The 11,317-nt window shown below is 38.0% G+C and overlaps 1 long non-coding RNA gene across 1 annotated transcript; it reads left to right on the forward strand.

The window, feature by feature from the left end:
- The first annotated feature begins 8,947 nt into the window (after positions 1-8,947).
- LOC145657547 (uncharacterized) lies at positions 8,948-10,332 on the forward strand. Its single transcript, XR_014123302.1, has 4 exons — positions 8,948-9,156; positions 9,372-9,413; positions 9,519-9,656; positions 10,013-10,332. It is a non-coding gene; the product is annotated as an uncharacterized LOC145657547 (long non-coding RNA).
- The last annotated feature ends 985 nt before the right edge of the window (positions 10,333-11,317 follow it).

Consider the following 11,317-nt stretch of genomic DNA (forward strand, 5'->3'; position numbering starts at 1 on the left):
ACAGAGAAGCCATATCAAGTGGCTTCCACAATCTTGTTTTGACAAGAGCAATTAGCATCTGTTTGTTAACTATGGAGGCAGTTTGATATGTACAGAGAAACTCCAATACCAGGAACAAAAAGATGGCTAGTGAATTTTGCATTTGCAAAATCTGGACATCAAAACAAAGCAGAAAGAGACTGAAGCTGTTAGGGAGGTTCCACAAAGGTCAGCGGAAACTTCTCCCTAGTTTCTTCACAAAAGAGGCTTCTGCATCTTTCAAGTAATGTCATATAGACAAAAAGTTTAGTTATACACTTTTAAGCAGATATGTGGTTTCCTCAGCCGGCTAAGTTTCCTATGAGAAAACCCATCTTAGAAAAAAAGTGGGATAGTCAACAATGACTTTGCTTCTTGCAAAAAAACAACAACTGTGCATTATGTATTTTTGCAGACTGAATCCAAATATGCTCCCATAATTTCACCATCACCTACAGTATTTTTTGTTCCAGTATACTTGCCTGTCATTATGTATAGTATGGAAAAGCAGTATCCAGGAAAACCCAGTACCCATGTTGGTGGATTGCTGCTGGACTCTGAAGAGGGATGCTCCTGAGGCCAAACATATGCAAAAATCATACACTGCAAATTATAGAAGTATGATTGTGCATATTTTTAAGTGTAAACCAACCTCATTAATGGCTAAGTAATATATACTCACTGGCAACTTTATTAGGTACAATTTGATATTACTGTGTTGGACCCTCTTTTGCCTGCAGAACTGCCTTATTTCTGGGTGGCATAGATTCAACAAGCTGAGAGAAACATCCCTCAGATATTTTGGTCCAAGTTGACATGATGGCCTCATACAGTTGCAGATTTGTCAGCTGCACATCCATGATGCAAATCTACTGTTCCACCACATCCCAAAGTTGCTCTACTGGACTGAGATCTGGTGACTGTGGAGGCTATATGAATACAGTGAACTCATTGTCATGTTCGAGAAACCAGTTTGAGATGATATAATGGGATGGGCATGGTCAGCAACAACACTCAGCTAGGCTGTGGCGTTTAAACGATGCTCAGTTGGTATTAAGGGACCCAAAGTGTGCCAAGAAAATATCCCCCACACCATTACACCACCAGCAGCCTGAATCATTGATACAAGGCAGGACGGATCTGTGCTTTCATGTTGATTATGTCAAATTCTGACCCTAGCTTCTGAATGGTGCAGCAGAAATTGAAATTCCAATCTTCCAAAAACCATGAATGATAGAACAATTCTAAAAAAAAATAATTGGAATTTGTAAAAAGTACCATAAGATCATTTTTTTTAGTTTGTGCAACAAACTTCAAATTCCAAAAAAGTTCACATTTTGTTGCCCAGTGTAATATAATAAAAATAAAAATAATTAAAAAACCCTCATGTCCTAATAATATTTACTATAACATACTTGTTTAGACACATCTATGGACAATGAGTGAAACTGTGCCCAGACCACAATAATGTCTGCTTTTTATACTATAGGACTGAGTTCTAACATCACTGTTACTGAAGAGTCATGCTGTTTAGTGCATCGAGATACTTTTTTCAGAGAAAAATACTGATCGCATCAAGTTGAAGCAAATCAAATGGCTGAAAATGATATGTTGATGTGTTTGAGTAGCGTCAAACATGCACAGACATATGATGTGACTGTTAGAACAAGTTAGAACACAAGATCTTTTATCTTATTTAAGTCCTACATCTGTGACACCTGGGACACATGCAAAAGCCAGTTGTTTGAGTGAAATGTCTCATGTCCTGGATAAGGCATGTCTTACACTGCTACAGCCATACAGCCATACTCTAGTAGACTGCAGGGTCCATGTCCAGATCTCATGCATTTGGCTGTCTGTCTGTGTTCATTGTAGTTTGATGGCTGTCTGTCTGTTTGCAATTGAACAGTCTTTTGTAATAATAGCACTCTTGCTGCCTTGTATTTTACATCATTGTAGTGTATCTCTCAATCTAGATTTCAGAACGGACTCTTGTTTTTGGAGGTATCTTAGTTTAAGGGTTCCCCCCCCCCCCCCCAGCTAGAGACACTTATGAGTAGGCAGCTAAAACACTATTTTAAATTGCTCTGGATAAGATAGCCTACTAAATGCCATAAGTGCAAATAATAATAATAATAATAATAATAATAATAATAATAATAATAAAATAACTTTAAGAAATGATACTTCTGTAGCATGACACACCAGAAAACCAGCATGAATATTTCAGGTCAGCTATTAGAATTGAGATCAATATAGAATTCAACAGAAAAAAACTTTTCAATGATTTTGCCTAGTAAGGGAACATTTGAAATTGGTTTATACTTGAAATTATTAATAATTATGAGAATGCATGATTTTTTTCAGGAGAGGTCTGATAATAGCTGTTTTAAGACTGAAAAAAAATACTTGTTGAAGTGACTGGTTGACAGTGTGTGAAAGCCATTGAACATTGGTAGGTTGAGAATCGAAAAGGTGTCTAACAATGTGGAGAAGTGAAAACAAAGAAGTGAAAACACTTTAAGAATTCTGTGCACCTTGTCTCACTGTGGACAAGGAGGTCTATAGACAGGTGATAATAATTTGCAGTGCTGTCTCTAATGGAATGTGTTTTTGGCAAAATGTCCATTGGAGTCAAGAGAAATCTAGGGTTATCTTTATGACTGTCGATGAGACTTAAAAAAAGTAGACCTTCTTCACAGTATGGCCAAGGGTATGTGAACACATGAGTTCAGGTGTTCCAGCCCTACCCATTTAGGTGTCTAAAATCATAGCCATGGATTTCCATAGATCAGCATTAGCAGTAGCTGTACTGAACAGCTCAGTGACATTGTCATAAGATGCCACTTTTCTGTCCAAGTCGTCTGTAAGTGCTACGAAATGAAAGTGTCAAGGAGAAACCACAGCTCAGCCATGTAAATTCTCAGAGCTTGGCCACCAAGTGCTAAAGCATATAACACATAGAAATCTCTTCTCATCTGTTCCATCACTAACTACAGCCTTCCAAACTCCCACTGGAAGCAACATCAGCACAAGAACTGGACCTTCAGGAAATGGGTTTCCATGGCTACACTGATGCCTAGGAGCCTAAGGTCACTCTGTGCCGAGTAAAGCACGCCGCCACTAGACTCAGTGGAGCAGTGAAAATGTATGTGCTTTGGATTAAGCCCCTTAGTTCCAATTAAGGGTAATGTTAATGTTACCGCATACGAAGGCAGTTCTTATTTTAAATGCACAAATACATGCATCCGACTTTGTAGCGACAGCTTGGGGAAAACCCTTTCCTGTTCTAGCAAGACTGTGCCCCTTTGCACAAATTGAGATCTATAAAGATATGATTTGATTTTATGTGGAAGAATTCCAGTGGCCTGCAAAGACCCTTGACCTCACTGAGTACCTTTAGGGATGAATTATGAACATTGATTGTGAGCCAGGCCTTCCTGTCCAGCATCAATGCCTGACTTCACATATGCTAAAATACTTCCAATGACCTACAAATACCCCACAGTACCTTAGAGAACTCCTAGTGCATTACGACCCACCATGTCATCTTAGATCAAAAGGTGAAGGCTCTTTACTAGTACCAAGAATAAAAATGGAATACAGCAGGCAGAGCCTTTTCCTATAATGCTCCCAAACTATGGAATAACCTTCCTGTAAATGTTCGAGACTGAGACACAGTCTCAATATTTCAGGCTAGGCTGAAAACCTATCTGTACAGTCAGGCATTTTATTAACTTCTTCCCATCTTAGGTAAAGGTGTAGATTTAGGGGTCCATGGGCATTGAGAGTTATGGTAATCTGGGATGTTATGATGCTGTCACTTCACCTCTCTCTTGTCACTCAAGTTTGTTGAGTGAGAGTGGTGGAGTGCTGATGTTCCAGGTTGCACTCATGTCTGTGTTTCCTTCTGGCTCTTTCTTTTTAGCTGTGCTGTGAGTCCATTTTTGCACATTATAGTTCCCTAATTTACACACCTTTGTACCAGGACATGCCTAATCTATACTCTCTTTCTGCCGAGGTACACCAATCCCTGATGTCATGATGTTAGTGAGCCTCAACCCTTCTCAGCTGCAATGGCTACTCCCCCACCCCCTGATGCCCCCTACTGTAGCCCACCCAACCCTCCACCCCAGCCAACTACTACTCCGTTGCCCTTGATGGATGTTCTTTTGCAGGATGGGTTTCAGATAAGTGAACAGAATTTGAACAAGACTATGATCTCTAGAAAACTGGACTAGACATTAATTGCTTGGTTTTTTTCCATTTTATTATTATTTATTTATTTTTCTCTTAAAATTGTTACTATTGTGGTCACCGTGTTCGACCAGAGGAGGATGATGCCCCCCTTTGAGTCTTGGTTCCTCTCAAGGTTTCTTCCTCACGCTCTGGGGAGTTTTTCCTTTCCACTGTTGCCCTTGGCTTGCTCACTGGGGGCTCGGACTTGGACATTTGTAAAGCATCTGTTGTAAAAAAACGCTATATAAACTGATTTGATTTGATATGATTTAATAGAGTTTTCCAGGGTTGAAGTTGAAAATGACAGAATTCTATGTTTCTCTACAAGAGGATGGAGCATGTGGAAAAATGAAATGCATCAGAAGCACTTTAGTTATTGAATCAAATACAACCTTTACTGAGCTGATGCCAGGGAAGAGCTACTCACGACTACCATGCAATTACCATCTGAACACAAGCTAATCTTAGCTGTCCTTTTTTCCCCATTATAGGAATGAAATGGGCTCACCTGTAAGTGTGAATGTGTCTCTGACTGTATTGACATTACAAAGGCAGACATTAGTGGCTTGAGTCACAAGAGCTGGGCCATGCTGTTCATTTTCCTACTATAATCTGTCTGATGGGTGAACAAATGAAATAGAATGAAAAAATAACTGGTGTTTAGGTGTGTGGCCAGTCAAACAACAGGCTAAATATCACGCATCAATATGCATATCACATATATAGGCCTATTACTCAAACTGATGCAAAACCATCTTGCTGACATACTCTTTGATGATGTTCTCACCTATTTTTAAGATGTTTTCTATGATTTGCAACCCAACTTTAGTTTCTCATCCTAAAGATATCACATACAATGTCTCATTTGCTAATACTGCTACAAATTATTGCAAATATTTTTTAAAGAGAAACAGGATGAGGTGTAACTGCATAAATGGAAGTACATATATGAAATTGCTCCTCAACCCACATTATATTTGTGCTGCTTCTGCAAAGCCACAAGCCAGGATTAGGCAGAACACACTAATTAGCCTGAGTCATCAAATATGTCATAAACTAAGGGCTGTTGAAGAAATGAAGAGTTCCTTCCACTGCTAATTTTGTGACTGGGCTGATGTTTCTGCTCACTTTCTTAAATGTCACTGAAACTTTGACAGTATGATCATATGAGACTAATTTAAAACCTTTTAACTATAATCACCACAGTTGAGTGAACATAAACAGAAAATATGGCTGATGTGTGTCGTTGCAGGGCTGTATTGTTCCCAGAGGTCTTGAAAAACGTGAGTATGACAGGGTTCACAATATGGACTCTATGGAATGAGTCAACTAATCCCAACCCTAAGTAGTCATAAATTACACCTATCCCTAATGAATAACCCACCTTTACAACTAATCCCAACCCTAAGTAGTCATAAATTACAACTACCCCTAATGAATAACCCACCTTTACAACTAATCCCAACCCTAAGTAGTCATGAATTACACCTATCCCTAATGAATAACCCACCTTTACAACTAATCCCAACCATAAGTAATCATATATTACAACTACCCCTAATAAATAACCCACCTCTATAACTAATCCCAACCCTAAGTAGTCATGAATTACAACTACCCCTAATGAATAACCCACCTTTACAACTAATCCCAACCCTAAGTAGTCATAAATTACAACTACCCCTAATGAATAACCCACCTTTACAACTAATACCAACCCTAAGTAGTTATAAATTACAACTACCCCTAATGAATAACCCACCACTATAACTAATCCCAACCCTAAGTAGTCATGAATTACACCTATCCCTAATGAATAACCCACCTTTACAACTAATACCAACCCTAAGTAGTTATAAATTACAACTACCCCTAATGAATAACCCATCTCTACAACTAATCCCAACCATAAGTAATCATATATTACAACTACCCCTAATGAATAACCCACCACTATAACTAATCCCAACCCTAAGTAGTCATGAATTACACCTACCCCTAATAACCTACCTCTACAACTAATCCCAACCCTAAGTAGTCATAAATTACAACTACCCCTAATGAATAACCCACCTCTACAGGTAACCCTAATCATAAACAATCTGTGATATACTACAACAATTACTAGTGTTATTTAACCACATCCTAGATGACATGTTATGCATGACACTCAATATGCTGTCCAGAGCGTTCTTTGCGGTTCCATCTAAGACTTGAGAAAATGCTATTCCAGCTGCTTGCTCTGTGGGCTGAACTGAGGGAGACATCGCTATGCTAGAGCCAAACATTTTATTTACATTAAATGTAAATAAGTTTTCTTAACAAATCTTTTTGAACTGAAAACATAATAATGGTAATTTGTTTCAATATTTTTGAAGAAAACATTTTCTTTCACATTTACATTTACAGTATTTGGCTTGAAAAATATATCCTGCAAAGAACCTCCTGGACCTGGCTTATAACTCACTCACTCACTCAGACAGGCTTAGCAGGATAAAGATACTCCAGAAGGGGGCAGTATTTGCAGTCAAGTAAGGGCTCCGTCTAAGGGTATTGATATATATAGATGGTAGCTGCGGGTAGGTGTGCTACAGCTAAATGTTTATCATAAATCTTTAGGAGAACATCATAGAATCAGCTGAAACATGGCAAATCACTATGACTCATTTGTCTCTGTTACTCATGAGCTATTTTTACTATCTATCCATCTATCTATCTATCTATCTATCTATCTATCTATCTATCTATCTATCTATCTATCTATCTATCTATCTATCTATCTATACTGCAATATGAACTGGCTTGCTAACCATGAAACGAGGAATGACCAAACTAACTCATCATGTTAGACATTAAGCTTTTGTTTAATTGACAACCATCATATCAAACTGGTAGCAGGTTATGGGATACACACAGTGCATCAGTGAGACCCAGTTCATTACAATCAGCATAAATGCCCCTGATTGAAGGTGAAATTGTGGACAAGTTTGATTGAAGCGTCAGACAGACTCTGACCTTGCGATGCAGGGGCATATTCACCAGCTGCTCACTTACTTTTACTTCTGTTTTATTCCTTGTTCCTATTCCTGCTGGCCTTGGCCGGCCTAAGAAATATTATTTGAAATACCCACATGCCTTTTCTCTCTCTCTCTCTGTTTCTGTCTCTGTCTCACTCTTCCTCTTTCTCTCTCTCTCTCTCTGTTTCTGTTTCTCTATCTTACTTTTCCTCTTTCTCTCTCTCTATCATTGTTTCTCCATCTCTCTATCTCACTCTTCTTTTTTTCTCTCTCCCCCTCCCTGTTTCTGTCTCTCTATCTCACTCTCTCTTTCTCCCCCTCCCTGTTTCTCTGTCTCTCTATCTCACTCTCTTTCTTCCCCTCCCTGTTTCTCTGTCTCTCTATCTCACTCTCTCTTTCTACCCCCTCCCTGTTTCTCTATCTATCTCACTCTTCCTCTTTCTCTCTCTCCCATTTCTATTAAAATGATATCTACAGTGCATAGTTTGTAGTAACTAACTAATAAGAACATCTGTTTGTTGTTACACTCTTGTGTATCTGCTTCACCGGCCCCTTAATTAGAACCACCTAACTTGTAGGTGGGGGATAATCTACGCAGAATGGCAGCATTGGTGCCTTGTGGGAACTATAGTGTGTCTGTGGTCACACATTAGTCATCTAATATTAGTCATCTAGTTTCTGAGCTGTTGGCTAGTTATTTTTATATGGTGGGTCACTCTCAATGCAGCAGTGACAATAATGTGTTAAAAGCTCCAGAGGTGTGGTTGTGCCTGACATACTTGTACCATTGCAACACATGTATCAGAATGATATTAATGCTCTTAGGGTGTTGAAAATATACCACCATGGAAATGAGATCTGGTCAATGGTGGTCCTTTGATCAGAAACTGACCAGTGATGAATGGGGTAGATGGATGTGTCATGGGAGGGACTAGAGTCTGGAAGTGTACACTTATCAAGTGTGCCTATAAGATGTTACACTTTAACCTAATAAAGTGACCACTAGGTGTAGGTGTAGTCCCTACTGAGTCACAGAGTGGGTTTTTTATTCTCTCAGTCACTCAGAAGTGTCAGAAGAAGAAGAAAGGGAGACGTGTAGGCCTTTGCTAGAGGGGTAAAACCTTCAGCCAGCAAAACCAATAGCATAGTTTGGCCTTCTGCCAGCAAAACCAATAGCAAAGTTTGGCACACATGAGAATCCTGCACCTCTGACTTGAAGGAACCCATGAAATTCAGGCAGCACTTGGGCCTAAACAATAGTTTAGCCAGATAGCTGGCACACCACACAGAACCAAGGTACTGATGTAGGGCAGGAGTCCAGGGGAAGAGACAGAGCTTTGTTTGTGTAATGTGCATCTGTATACATTTTCCTTTCCATGCTCCAGCTCACCTGGTAGTGAAGGTACAGCAAACTGTTAGCAAGGTCAGGGGTTCACTTCAGAGGGAACACAAACACTGTCATACCGATAATGATGTAAGTTGCTCTGGATAAAGGTGTCTACTGAGTGCTGAAAATGCTGACTCAGCTATGGCAGAGCATCCTGGATGTGAGAGATGACCGTAGCCTTTCTAGATAAGGTCATGGGATGTTGTCCCAGTGGCAAAAAGTGCTGAGTGCTGAGTGCTGAACAAACTTCCTGTCTGGTATGTATAAAGACGAGAACAAAGAGAGAGAGAGAGAGAGAGAGAGAGAGAGAGAGAGAGAGAGAGATCATTATCACTAGAAAGCATCTTTGTGAAAGGAAACATGCGTATGACAATATTTCTCATCGTGTTGTCTCTGAGCTTGGCAGATGATACTTTTGAAAGATGCAAAATCTTCAAGGCAATCAGGCAGGATCTTGAAATTCTTAAAAAACTCAAGAATGAACCAATCAGCTTTGTAAGTACATTTTAAATATTCACTGTTATATGCTATTGTTGTATAGGTATATATTTATACCTATACATTCTTTATATTTATATTATATAGTGGATGTTATTTTTTAAAATATGTACATATTGAGTTTGGATTGTGAATAGGACAGTGTAACGATAATTACCAGACTTAAAACATAGTGGTGTATTATTATTTTTAAATTCTATTATTCTTTTCAGATCTCTGCCAACTCCCATTTGCTAGTACCAAAGCAAGATAATGTAAGTCATATATTCCTTCCTTTAACAGAACACTTAATTACTACTTTGATGAAAATGTGATGTGGGAAACGTATAACCAAACATGACGTTTCCTTTTGATCACAGCAGTGTTCATGTGACATGATGATTATGAAAAACCTGCAGGACCAGCTACAGAAAGTGAATAAAACCAAACTTTCTGAACAACACAAGGAAGCTGTGGAATTCATTAAAATAAATCTAAGTCTTCTGCCACTTTCCACGGTGGGTAACTAATTCTTATAATAAAATATTAGATGTAGAAAAAAATCTTGCATTGTGACTTCGTACACAGTACAGATTAATCAGTCAAGAAGGTCTGAGCCCAACAATTCAGCTAATTTACAGAACTCATCGATCCCCAAATGTTCCTTGATAAATACTACAGTAAAATGGTCTATAAGTATGTTCATCTTAACTGGTATAATAAGCAATATTTAGTAAGAAACACACTATGTTTTATAACCTTAATATAACACCCATGGCCTGTAGACTGACATAGGGGGAAAATATGGGTTGGTTATGAGAGTAAAGATCTTACCTTGAATAAATGATAAGATTTCTTTTGACTTTTTTTAAAGGCGAAGGGAGACTGCATGGTCCCATGGCGGCTCAGGAACACATGGAGTTTTTTAAACCCTTACCACAGGTACATCCTGAGATGTCACCAAAATCAATGTAATCGCTCTTAATGGGAATAGCTGCTCCATAGACAATTCATTATTAATCATGATAATCATGAAAAATATAAAAATAGACGTGTGAATAATAACATATCAGATGTGTTCTTTAAAAATGCTTAATTATATAATAAAATAAAATAATTAAATAATCCAATAAATTATGTATAAATTGTTTCTTTCTATAAATAAACAAGAATAAAAATTATAAATTACATTCATTTAACTTTAAGCTTTGAATTGTATCTGGGCACATCTTTTAATGCTATTTAGGAATTTGTGAAGATCAACCTTGTCATTTGAAGTGGGGGCCATGCACTGAATTTTCTGTGAACAATACATTAATACATTAAACAGAGCAAAATGATGCTAAATGAGAAAATCAAGAAATGTAGACACTGTTTAAAACTGCTGAAAGACTTTGTGTTTATTCACAGTAGAGAGTAAATACATGCAAAGATAATATCCTTTTCCTAGCATGCTGGAGGCATAAACTTTGCTTGTTAAACTTGGGAAGTTTAAATTGTTTTGTTTTGGGTTTTTTTGGGGCTCTGTAGTGTTAATGTTCACATCCCAAATATTTTGGGATGATAACTGTTTAAATATGGAAGAATTATTTAGCATGATTCCTCACCGTGGTGTAGGCTGCCAGTCTCCTTGGCAGAAGCCATTCTTCCTTCAGTCCAAGGTCTTTTGCTTTAATTTTCTCCAGAATTTTCCCTGCTTTGCAAAAATATTCTTTCTAGAACAGAACACTGTGTAAGAGTTGATCATGAAAAAGATTATTTACTATGTAGGTGAATTTCATTTCTTTTAGACTAAAACCTTTACTGTAACTTACAGTGCAGTGATTAGTTGACATTGCATTTTGGACAAAGATTTGAGGAAATATAAGTTCAAAAGTTTAGAATAATGATTTTATCCTGTATTATTGGAGTTATTTTTGTAATTTAGCCTTTCAGTGCCTAAAAATGGGCTTACCTTCTGTAATAGTTTCTTGTCTTTAAGGTGCTACATGCTTTGTATAATTTCTTTTAAAATGAATTGCACAAGGTTAAGGTCACCCTGCAGAAATGTATCTGAGGTTTTTGCAGTAACAACAATGACAGTTACAAGAAAAAGAAGGAGAGTCTTCATGGTTTATTTGGCCTCGAGTTAGCAAGTTAGCAGGTCTTCAGAGTCTTCGGCACTGTGCATAGGTCCTCA

The sequence above is a fragment of the Electrophorus electricus genome, chromosome 4, assembly GCF_041902795.1.
Source record: "Electrophorus electricus isolate QZ-2024a chromosome 4, ASM4190279v1, whole genome shotgun sequence".
Taxonomy (NCBI): domain Eukaryota; kingdom Metazoa; phylum Chordata; class Actinopteri; order Gymnotiformes; family Gymnotidae; genus Electrophorus; species Electrophorus electricus.